General features: G+C 46.1%; 1 protein-coding gene across 2 annotated transcripts in view; it reads left to right on the top strand.

Moving 5' to 3' along the window:
* Positions 1–5,425: 5,425 nt before the first annotated feature.
* The window catches only part of Rai2 (retinoic acid induced 2), a 62,670-nt gene continuing 56,520 nt past the window's right edge, over positions 5,426–11,575 (top strand). The window contains exon 1 of one of the 2 annotated variants that reach the window (XM_036175705.1): positions 5,426–5,647. The gene's annotated coding sequence lies outside the window, so the exon portion shown is untranslated. Of the gene's footprint in view, positions 5,648–5,844; positions 6,243–11,575 lie in introns of those variants that run through there. The other variant, XM_036175704.1, reaches the window with a different exon arrangement.

Below are 11,575 nucleotides of genomic sequence, written 5' to 3'. Positions count from 1 at the left end.
CCATCAAACAAAAGAAGTCACTTCTTCCAAACAAATCTGTGTTCATTTTCTGCTCAAAGAAAATTTACTGCCTTATTAGCTCATGTATCTGACTCCAAATCTCTATCCTGGCTATAATTTTCTTCTAGCCATTTGTTGGTGACTTTATGTGGAATCTACTATGTCTCACAAAAATCTGACTTCTCACTTGCCTTGTGCAGAGCGCTCTGCTGATGTGGCAAATCTCACAGCCTCAGATGAGAGCCATATAATTCCAGCCCCTGGCTTTCTTTATTCATACCTCATCTTCACTCAGTAAAGGAAAGTGCATTTGGTTATAATACTTGCAGAAGGAAATGGATATCAAAGTTCCTGGGGAATAGAAGAGCAAACACAAATGTGAAGGAAGATAATAATGAATTTGACAACCACATACCTAAGGCCTCACACATGAGGAAGTTCAAGTGGAGTTGAGGGAAGATAGAAGCATATCACCTTCCCTTGATGTTTAAAATTAAGTGAGAAAGGCAAGACATGAGGGGAAAGATGGCTATTATGGATATAAGGAATTAATAGCCTCAAGAGAGAAGCTGTTCAAAGCCACAAGGAGCAGTGGCAGCAGCAGACAAATTCTTCTAGCCCCCACACAGGAGTTCCCCTGCTTTGTCAGAGGCAAAAACATGCATTGAGGGTTCTGATGGAGTGAAAATCACTGGGTGTACAAATGGCTTGGCAAATTCAGCACAGCCATGGATCATAACCACGGGCCTGTTTATTAATGTCTTTAAGGCCAAATTATGCCTGCCATTCTTAATCTACTGCTTCTCTGCACCTTTTATTATATCTATCTCAAGAGTAGCCCCTATTTCTGAGATAGGACTAAAACAAAGCAATGACGATCCTAGAATGGTGTGTGGGATCTTAAGATGCTTTCTGTCTGCCAGCAATAGAGATCAGACCCAAAGAAATTGAACTGAAAAAGCCATTCACTCATTTACCTAACAGGATGGACAGGCCCCTGGCTCTAGAGTTGACTGTTCTAATTTAGTAACAGTCATGGCCCTCAGTTCTTCATCCTGCCTGGGTTGCCCTCAGCAGCAGCATCTCCTCCTGGACCTACTTCTCAAGACCCAGGTTTGGCCCTGGCATGATTGTTAATAGGAGCTTCTTTCACAGTGACATGGCCTAGATGCTCAAGCATATGATTGCTGGCATTACATTTTGGCTGTCAGTTGCACATGAAATTATACTATCCTCACATCCGTTGGGAGAGGAAGCAATAATCTCCTAGAGAATAGGAGCCCTCAGCAAATCTCTCCTTTTATCTATTTGACCCGTCTTATAACAGGAGGGATACAATTTTTCTTAGATCAAACAGATCCACCCTAAAGCTAAGATCAAATTCTAAAGCACCTAAGTTTTACAGAAGAGGGATGGGCATCTGACCATTAACGTTCTGCTAGACAAGAGAAACACAGACTACAGAATGGCACTTCCATAAGCAAAGCCCTCTATAATGAGCTTGATTCCTAATCGTGATACTTTCTCAAAAATCTCTGTGAAACGGAAGGAGTTGATTGAGAGACCATACAGAGCTCCACCTGGACCCCAAGAAATTTCAACACAGGAGAAGAATGTTACATTATTATCCTTTGCATTCTAGCGAATAATGAAGTGTTAAAAAAAATCATTGTTTAGCATATGCTTCTCAATCACCCAACCGAAGGACAAACTCACAAATCCTTTGTTCTAGACTTTGAAAATGTTATCCAAAGTGCATAATACAGATGAACACTGAAGCCCTCACCTCTACCCCACACAGACTGCCTTAGACAGTACCATGCTGTCACCATTGTCATCCTATCAAATGTCAACACCTTTCCCTTTTGCCCATGGGCTCTTCTAATTTCTTTTGTAAAACTGTCATTTGCACTGAACTGTTTCTCTTAATGGCTTCTATGCATTTTCCCTAAGCCTGTATTTGGCTTCAACTCTGTGTTTCAACGGACTCTTGCATTTTTTCATTTATCACTTTCTGTTGTGATTACGTTGCCAAATATTCACCTCACTCATGTATCCAGTAAATATTATTCACCCCCAAATCATTTGAAAGCACAACATCAGCATTAGGTACATCTTTTACCTTCAGTAAGTAAAATACAAACACTGTACTCCCACCATCAACATTCTGTCCTTTGTTACTTCAGAGCTTTCATTAACTCCTTGAGATCCTCATGTGTACTCATATAGGTCATGTCAGTGTGCTACAGGGTAATGTTCTCAGTTACTAAATCACTTCACATATATCTTCTACAGAGCTAGCTCACTAGTTCCCTCAACCTATACCCAGGCCCTAACAACTTTGTAATCTTGCTCTCCTGCTTAGATTTTTGAACTGTAGATCTGCCTATGTGGCTACCCAGCAGACCCATGACTAAAGCCAAGTTATCCAGACCTCCCTGAGACAGACACTGGTTGGCATACCACCCAGTCATTGGATGTTACTATTTCCATGTGCTCCTCATTCATGCAGCTACCACTATCTCCCTATACTTGACAAAGACTCTCTCAATCTGCCAGAAAATCAGCACCCCTTACCTATCTTCTTTACCTCTTCATTGAGTGTACAAAAGTTCACCTATGGGTTTAAGCTCCAGTCTCCCAGGGTGGCAGTTATACCCTGTCTTGCACTCTTGCACTCACATCTCAGTTTGCCTTCTGTACTACTTTGCTAGTGTTCTATTCAGCTCCAAATCAACTTTTTACCTTCCAATCCTTGTCTCAGGATTGCAATTCATTTATCATCTCTCGCCCCAGATCTGTTTCCCAGGGACCTCTGTCTCACTAAGTACACCCTACCCACCCTGACACATGGATCAACCATTCCACTTTCTTCCCTCCCCAATCATTAGTTGCTTCTATATCCTGAGAACTACTTGGCTGCAGTTCCTACTCTTCATCAGCGCTACCTTGACTTCATCCCTTACTTTGTCTCGCAACCCCATCCATCATCCATTAACATGAAACAACAAACATGTCAGCCCTCAATCTACACCTTCCTTTATCGCTTCATGGCTTAACACCATTTATTATAATGAAAAACTCCTTTATATGCTAGACCAGGGACTTCAAGGGACACCTGACTACTTTTTTCCTCCTTTTCGGCTATTCTACACAGCCACCATTCCAGATTCACAAAATATTTACCGTATCTAGAACATGCTTATGTTCAAGCATTGGTACCTGCTGTTCCCTCCATTTGTGAATGCCTTCCCCTTATTTCAGAGAACTGTTCATCTGTCAGCATTCTGCAGCTGTCATTGTGTGTGTTAAACCTTTCTTGACTTCTCTGCCCTACACCATTCTCCACTCTTCCTGGGAGTTGATGTTCACCTAGCCTATTTCATTGCTTAGTGTGTATCAAATTCTATCGTGGTGTGTTAAACTTTACGCACCAGTTTGCAAATTGGGGTCAGCAACCATGTGTTAACCATCTCCCTAACTGACATTTTTTAACTCAGTGACTGGGTAATGAGTATGTACAGATGTTTATGTAAAGATTGTTTTTTTTTCATTATTTAAATTTAATATTATATAATTAATTCATACTATATTCATATAAATTTCTATCTGTTACTTAGAGTCACCAAATATTAAAATTACAGATCTCAAAACACCCCCTTGACTGACCCTGAAAGTTCATTGTCACTGTTTCCTGCGGTTTTGCATGTTCCCTCCCCTCCTCAGCACTCCTTCCACATTGATGCCCTATTTCTTTCCCAAAGCACCCTCTAACCTCCAGACCAGACCAGCCCTTTATGGGCCCCTTTGCTCTTTTTTCTTCTCTGCAAGGCCAACCTTGGTAGGAATATAGAAAGATGCCACTGTGCATTTCTTTGGGAATGGGAGTCATGATGCCTGTTTATTGCACATTGGTCTGAATCAATATAATCATTCTTGAAAGTACATATACCTCAAAGGGCAGCTATATGAATCACAACTGCCAGCAAGGATCAAACATTAACCCACCATTGTGATCAAGCCAACAAAAGAAACAGGCTAGTAATTGCCTTACAGGCTATCTATCAAGTCTCTACCTTATATGCACATTCCCCACATCCCACACCAAACATTTATGGATCTTTCATCCATGAACTTTCTCAATTATAATTGCCCAGCTGTGTCTTTAGTTGTATTCAGGCCAGGTTCAACTGACTTTGAATTAAATGAACTCTTTTTTAAAAATGAGCAATATAGTAAGGGCATTAACAGGACGACTCCCACTAGCACTGCAGTGTTAAGGGAGATACAGTATTTTGGGGGTACATACAGAAATAGTCTAAAGAATTAAAATCAATACAAAAAGATACTTCAGCTAAAGAAACTGAATACATGTTGTTCAACTTTACACAAATGCAGTTGTAGTATAACATTTAGTATCTTTTTTATGGAGAAAGTCCACCAAGTGCCCACAGAGGTCATAATTTGGCCCTGGATACAACCACATTAGGTTTGCATCACATCGTGGTTAGAAGGAAGTCTTTCAAATTCCAATGCAGGTTCCCACTAGTTATGAGCAGGCGAGTAAGGTGGAGACTGTCTAGGTATTCTTGAAGGGGTTTGAGCACACAAAGGACTGCAAGATTCATGTTCTCGATTTGGTTGAAATAATTCCTGCTATGTCATTCTCATTCAGATATCATCATCCTGTTTTGATCAATACAGAGACAAAATCCTTAAACCAATGCAGAAACTCCTTTTGCCTTCTTAAAACATTTTTAAAGGATTTAGACTTAAATAAATTTTGATGATCAGTAATACTGTTGATTCATACATTTTATTTGTGAGTCACCAACCATGTATTCCTCCTGTCTGCAACTCCAGCTTTTATATAGCCCAGTATCCGGCCAACACTAGGTGTATATAACACAAGTTAGATTAATACGTGACTCATATCTTATTTGGAAATGATATTTTGTTGCTGGATTAATTTTGTCTTCGCTAATGTCCTGCCTTGGAAGTGCCATCTCTGACCTAGACCATGATCTCCTGGGACATGTTAGGGTGGTAGCTGGCTGCTCCTTCTTCCTCATGCCCCTGTTTCCATCACCCAAACACTTTCCCTCTCAGGGTGTTTCTGCTCTTCTCTCCTTTTCATCAGAAGGTCTAGAATGGTCCGCAGCTCTCCTGGAAGCAGCATGATCCCCGCTCCTCCTGACTTTCCCAACCCGTCCCCCACACTCACATACCCCTCGCCTCCAGCTCCTCAGCCTTCTGTCACCCTGCACCGCCCACAACCACGCCCTCCCCGTGGGCGAAATCACCTGTCCCTCCTCTGCTGCCGCCTCCTTGGGTACCCTTTCGGCCCCCTCCTGCTCCCCTTCCTCCGCCACCTCCCCCAACCCCTCCCCTTCCCCGCCTCCTCCCACCCCTTGGTGTATATAGTAAAGCCCAAGCGCTGCACGCAGACACACACTCGCCGGGACACAGGCACACACGCACACGCACAACCGGCAGCGGCGGCAGCGACAGCGGCTTGGTGACAGTGGCAGAGGAGGCTCCCACCGCTGTGCACCCCCTCCAGGCGGCCGGCGGCGAGGCGGCCAAGAGAGTTCCAACACCGACGACCACCCCGTGGCTTCCTGGAGGCGGCGGCCCCGATCGCGAGGTAGCGGCCGCGGCGTCCCTGTGCGGGCTGGGGTCACCCCCGCCCTCCCCAGACGGACCTGACACCGGGACGCAGGGGGCAAGCTGGGCTGGGTGCGCCTGACGGAGCCGGGCGCCCGGGGAGGGGCCTGCCTGCTCCCAGGGGGCAGGACAGCGCCCGGAGGCCGGGGCCAGCGGGGAGGGCCAGGCGGGGGCGGGGACGCGGGCCGAGGCCACCACTTGTGCGGCTCGCCTAGGCCCGGCTCCCGCTAGCCAGCGCCACGCACTGGCCGGCCCGGCCGGGGACAGTCGGGAAGGCAGCGCGGGTGGTGGGGCGGGGGCCTCCCGAAGTGGGTTTCAGGCCGCCACCCGCTCTGGCACTGGGCACAGAGGGCGGCGCGCGGCGCACTCCATGCAGGGGCACCACACCGGGCTTGTCTCGGTATCTGCCATTCTGCCCCAGCCAGAAAACCCGGCGCCTTCCAGGCCCTTCGAAAGATGGATTCTGTTGACGTATCTGGCGGCCCTGGCGAGCCGGGTGGAAAGTTGGGTTTTGCCAGGTCTTGCTGGGATCCTCTTTGTGCCGCTCAGCTAGTCCCGCATCCCGCTGGAGCTGGGTGAGTGCGCGTCGGCGCCCCGGGAGCCCCGGTGCCCCCCAATGCCCAGACCCAGGGTGGCCGCACCAGCTCCGGCTTTCTGCCATGTTAGGCACCAAGCAGCGTTGTCGCTGCCGTTTTTTTTTTTTTCAATGCTTGCATTTCAGTGGCGCCTTTTGCTGCGGAGGGAGTTATTGCCTCTCTGCGCGTTAGCTCCCCCACCCCGGGGGGGGGGGGCTCGGGTTGTGCTCTGTGTGTTTGCTTGTTTGGCGTTTAAAACCCTACTATTGTTCAGGATAAGCTCCGCCTGGGTGGGGAAACGGCATCCCATCACAGTTGTTGGCGAGGGGTCGAAATGTTGCCAAACAGCTGCTGCTTTGTGTTTCCCTATCCGAAGTCAGTGGAGTAGGCTTGGGGCACGACTGATGGGTGGAGAGACAGATAGGGCATGAAGGAAGACGGTGGTGGCTTTGGGAAGAGCGAATTGTCACCCGCCCCATGGCACTCAGTCAGCCTCCCCTCTTGACTGCCAAACTTTTATGAATATTCCTCTTGTGGAGGAGAGAAGCCTGACTAATTTAGCCCATTTTTTAAAGGAGGCAACCCAGCTTTAACAATGGTTGGGGAACTTAATCAATGAGAAAGGGAGGGGAGGAGGAGAAGGCGCTGACACCATACCGGGGATGTGGCTGCTTCTTGCAGAGTCAGGTAGAGGAGAAGTGGGCAGGCTGGGCAGGGCACAGCGTTTGGGGGCCACGTTCCTACAACTATTGGTAGCTCTTACCTGTATCCGCCGGTACCACCCACCCCTATGCCCTCAACCTTCTGGGCTGCCCCGGACCTGGCAATGGGCTTGAGAGGCGGCTTGCGGCAGCGAGAGGGCCAGCCTCCCTCATCTGGCGTTTTTTAAGGATGTGTAAATATTTTGCTGAGGATAAGTGACATCAACAAAATGATATTCTGCAGAGCCCGGGTGTGCAGCGATGATAAATAGATACAGCCAAACAAAGTTTTGATAACCGCGTATTCTCCTGGCTCACTCTGTTTCGTTTGGTCTTTGTTTTTGTTGGTTTAGCATTATCTCGTATCCTCTGGTGTGATCGCTTTATTTAGCCAATTTGGGGAGGTTCTCTTTAGAACACAGAGAAAAGCAGCCAGCAGAGAGAAAACCGTTCGCAGCCTTTTCTGCATCAGGCAAGATTTTCGTTGCTTTCCCAGGGTCTCTTTCTAGCTATCCTTCCTTGTCTCCTTAATCCTCGCAATTGTGTGCTGGTAGACCAAGGGACTTCAGCTAACTTTGAAAACGTGTTGTGGTAGAGCCTTTGTTGCAGTAAGTGTACCAGGGGGACAGCAGAGAGGCTAGTGGGCAGGGAGTCCTTTCCTAGGGTGGCACTATGCACCCACTCCCTGCTTTTTGTTCATATTTTCTCCCAGAAGGGCAACGTGGGGAGCTGTGTCACTTGCAGAAGCGAGGATGGGCCAGAAGGCACAGATTCAGAAGGCCTAAGCCTGAAAGCATCACAGTTCCTCTGGCCCTTAAGAACTCAGTGAAGTTACTCCCCAATTATAGCCCCACCACCTCCCCCCAGATACATTGTATTCTGCCAATGGCTATACCCTTATATCTCAGCCTGACAGATGCCCACTGTGTGCATACTCAAGGTGGCCCTGGCACTTTGAGCCATCAGTTTGAAACTAGTGGGGCAGGGAGGCACTGGTTGTTTTGGCACCAACACAGGGGATCATTCAGGCCTACCTAAGGGCGCTCCTTTATTATTCAAAGAATCCAGGACCACCTGCAGAGAGATTTGGTTCAGGAAAACCTGTTCATCCCTAGAACAAATGAGAAAGCTGTTTCCCAGGTGGTGCCTGCTTGCTTGAGAGCAGGTTGATGGGCACTTAGGCAAGAAGGATAAAACCAACTACAAAATCTTTTATACAGAAAACAGAGCATAAAAAACAAGACAAGACAAAACAAAGCAAAACGAAAAGCAAGCAAGCAACCAACCAACCAAAAGCCAGTAGGTTTGGAAATGTGTGAGCTGGTGTGACCTGGATTCTAGCTCCAGTGACCCCGGGACTGGGGAGAGTACTGGTCTCCCAAATCCTTTGAGCCGGAATGGAGCTATTCTGTATGTGCAGACAGCCACACACATGGCGTGCTCTGAAGCTACAGGAAGAAAATAGCAAGTGTCTGTTCTCTGGCTCCTCCCCAATCCTTAGATTAGTGGGGAGGAGGGAAGTGGAGGGAAATAAATTGGAAAGGAAGCTAACATTTGTTCTTGCCCTGTCTGCCAGACACAGAATATGTGGCAAACCTTCTCAGTGACTCTGTGACCCCAGTGAAGCATTATTTAACAGATAATTCTCAGAGAAATTGTCAGTCCTGATCTGATTCCAGACTTTGGTGGTTATGATTTAAAACACAATATTTCTCTCTGCCCCTGCTCAAAGCCCCTTATTTATCTCTCCCAAAGGCCAGAGTCCTCAACCCATACCTCCTTTATAAAATATGGCACCTAATTAGAGTGTGTGTGTGTCGGGGGGAGAACCTACCAGTGGACCTGTGCTGCACACATATGTGTCAAGTAGATCCAAACCAGTTCCTGACTACATGGTGCCCTTTCATTTAAGAACCCCAAAACCTATTGTTACTAGATAAATGAAAGTTGAGTGACCAAATGATGGAGTCAATGGAGTGAACAGTGCTGGAGAGGGAGCCATAAATCCTTGTCAATGGAGATGGAGCAGAAGAAATCCAGAGGTCTGTTATGTTTGATGTGGACTCATAGCTTTTAGTGTCATGCCCCAGTTTGAACCCCATTCTCACAAGCCCAGGTTTAATCCCTACAACACCTATGTGAGACTGTGAAGCCAGAACAATTAATTGCATTATGCAGATAAGAGAACTGGGATGACCAAGGTTCATGGTGGGATCAAATGGTAGGTGAGGGAGTTTTGATTCTTTACTACCTCTCAAACACTAAATAAATGTGAGGAGGGGATTTACTATGCAAATCTATAAACCTCCTTCCAATCATAGGATAGCCTTTAGACCCTAGCGATTCCAGAGCCACCAAAGGGCCAATATTTGAATTTGTAAACGAGGGGCTTCTATGAGGGTAAAGATGGCTAATTAATTGCACAAAAGCTTGTGTGGGGTTCTGAATTCAGCTTGATTTGGGGATCTGGGTGACATCCTTGCTGTAGAGTTGGAAGCTCTTTGTCTTTGGAGAATGCCTCTGATTGCCACTTCTCCCTCCCACCTGATCATCTGCCTGGGTGCCTTTCGTCTCATCCTTTCTGCACTCAGGGCCTCTCCTTTGTGACTCACAAGTTTTGATGAGCCTCTTGAGTCTACCGCTCCTCTGTCCTCTGATGGCAGCTGGGGAGAAGGGCATTTTGGCAGCCACATTAGTACTTTTGGATTTCACACATGACCCCTCTTCTCTGTCTTGCCAAGAACACACACAAAATGCACCCGAATGCACAGGCACAGACACAGGCACATGTAATTTGATCATGTTTCTGTATCTGAGTCACCAAATTAGATTGCTAACCGGCAATTGCTATTGGAAGATGTACTTGGTTTGGGGCATTTTCTTTCGAAGCCCCTGCCTTGAACAAACCAGAGTAAGATGGAGGTAGTTCAACCAGCAGCTGCCTAGAGCAATGGTGGTGGTACTTACTGGTTTCCTCACAGCTATGGAGCAGCCTCTGCAATGTGGGCATGATCTGTTTTAGGCAGTTTGTGCTACAAGAATTTTAGTCATGAAATTTTATCAGCTCTAGAGACTGAGAAATCCAGAATCATTTTGCTGTCCAACTCGCTGTCTAGTGAGGGCCTTTTAAAATTCATAGAAGTGGATTCACATTGTGTTCTCCCATGACAGAAGGCAAAAGTGAGTTCTCTAGATGTTTCTCTCTGTCTGTGTCTGCCTTCCTGTTTCCTCTCTGGTGCTAGGGACTGAATCAGGGCCTTGTGCATGTTAGGAAAGTGCTCTCCCATTGATTCCCTTGCCTGCCCTCTGGAGTCTCTTTTTATAAAGGCAATAGTCCCTTTGATGAGGGTTCTGCTCTCATGATCTAATCATTTTTGGAGGCCCCCCACCCCTTAATCCAATCACCTTGGGGATTAAGATTTTTGTCATAGGAGTTTCTGGTGAGGAGACACATACAAACCTTCAGATCATTCATCTTTTTCTGTGCATTTCTTAAATGCCCATTTTAATCTCCCCTCAGTTTCTAGAACACCCCAGTCTTCATAGTTTCCATTTCTATTGTTATCATCAGCTTTAACAATTCCATACTTATGAGAATTTTGGAGCACACTCTTTTTATGCCTGTCACTTCCCATGGCCGTTTAGCCTTTCAGCTCAGCACTAATAGGAATTCTTAATGGTCATGGGACCATTCTATATGAGTACTGTACAATACAAAAGCCATTGGTACACATAGCTATGGAGTGCTTGAAAGGCAGATTATTCCAAATAAGGTTTACTATAAGTATAATATATGTACTGGATTTCTAAGACTACAAAAAAAGAATATAAAATAGCTCATAAATCATTTGAACTTATATTGTGACATCATGGTGAAATGATATTTTGGATATATCAGTTAAATGCTATAAAAATAATATTGCTGGTTTATTTTATGTTTTAATGTGATTACTAGTACAGTGTACATTGTTTATCTATTTCTATCAGAAACCAGTGCTCTGGAGCACACTACCCACCAATTTTGTGGTGTCATAGCACCTGCAAATGTGCTGGGGAGTGGGGAGCTTAAACACCGCTGTCTCCACAGCAGATGGGAGGCCTTGTGCTGTGGTGATTCTCAATAAGTAAGGTTCCATTTAGATAGTTCTCCACCGGGCATGCCTGTGAGCCTGCTCGGAGAAGTGTGGGCTGCAAAAACCTAATGCAGAAATCAAGGCAGGGTGGGGGACTAAGGGCTAGGCTAGCTTGAACAAAATGGCCTCTTCTCTTTCTTTTTGGTCTCATTTCTCCAGAACACCCAGCCTATGCTCTCAATTGAAAGAGTTATCTCCTGCCCACACCACTAATTTTTTTTCCCATCTGCCCTAGTAACAGCTGAAAGGACTATCTTTCTCAGGGATTTGTGCTTGGAGAATAATGGGCCAAGTGGATATCCTCATGCTGAAAATGGGTTATTTGGGAGCTGGGGCCATCCTTAAAGAAGAAAAGAAGACCCACACTCAGTCATCTTTTGACAGCTTCATACAAGCAACAACAAAGACATCCAGTTTCTATAAGGCACACAGAATTATTTGAAAGAAACACAAAATCGAATGCCCCAATAGTCCCACAGATAAGGCTACCTGAGGAAAG

Source organism: Onychomys torridus, chromosome X (assembly GCF_903995425.1).
Source record: "Onychomys torridus chromosome X, mOncTor1.1, whole genome shotgun sequence".
NCBI lineage: Eukaryota > Metazoa > Chordata > Mammalia > Rodentia > Cricetidae > Onychomys > Onychomys torridus.
Note: the sequence above shows the minus strand (reverse complement) of the source record. Positions and strands in the feature narration are given on the sequence as shown.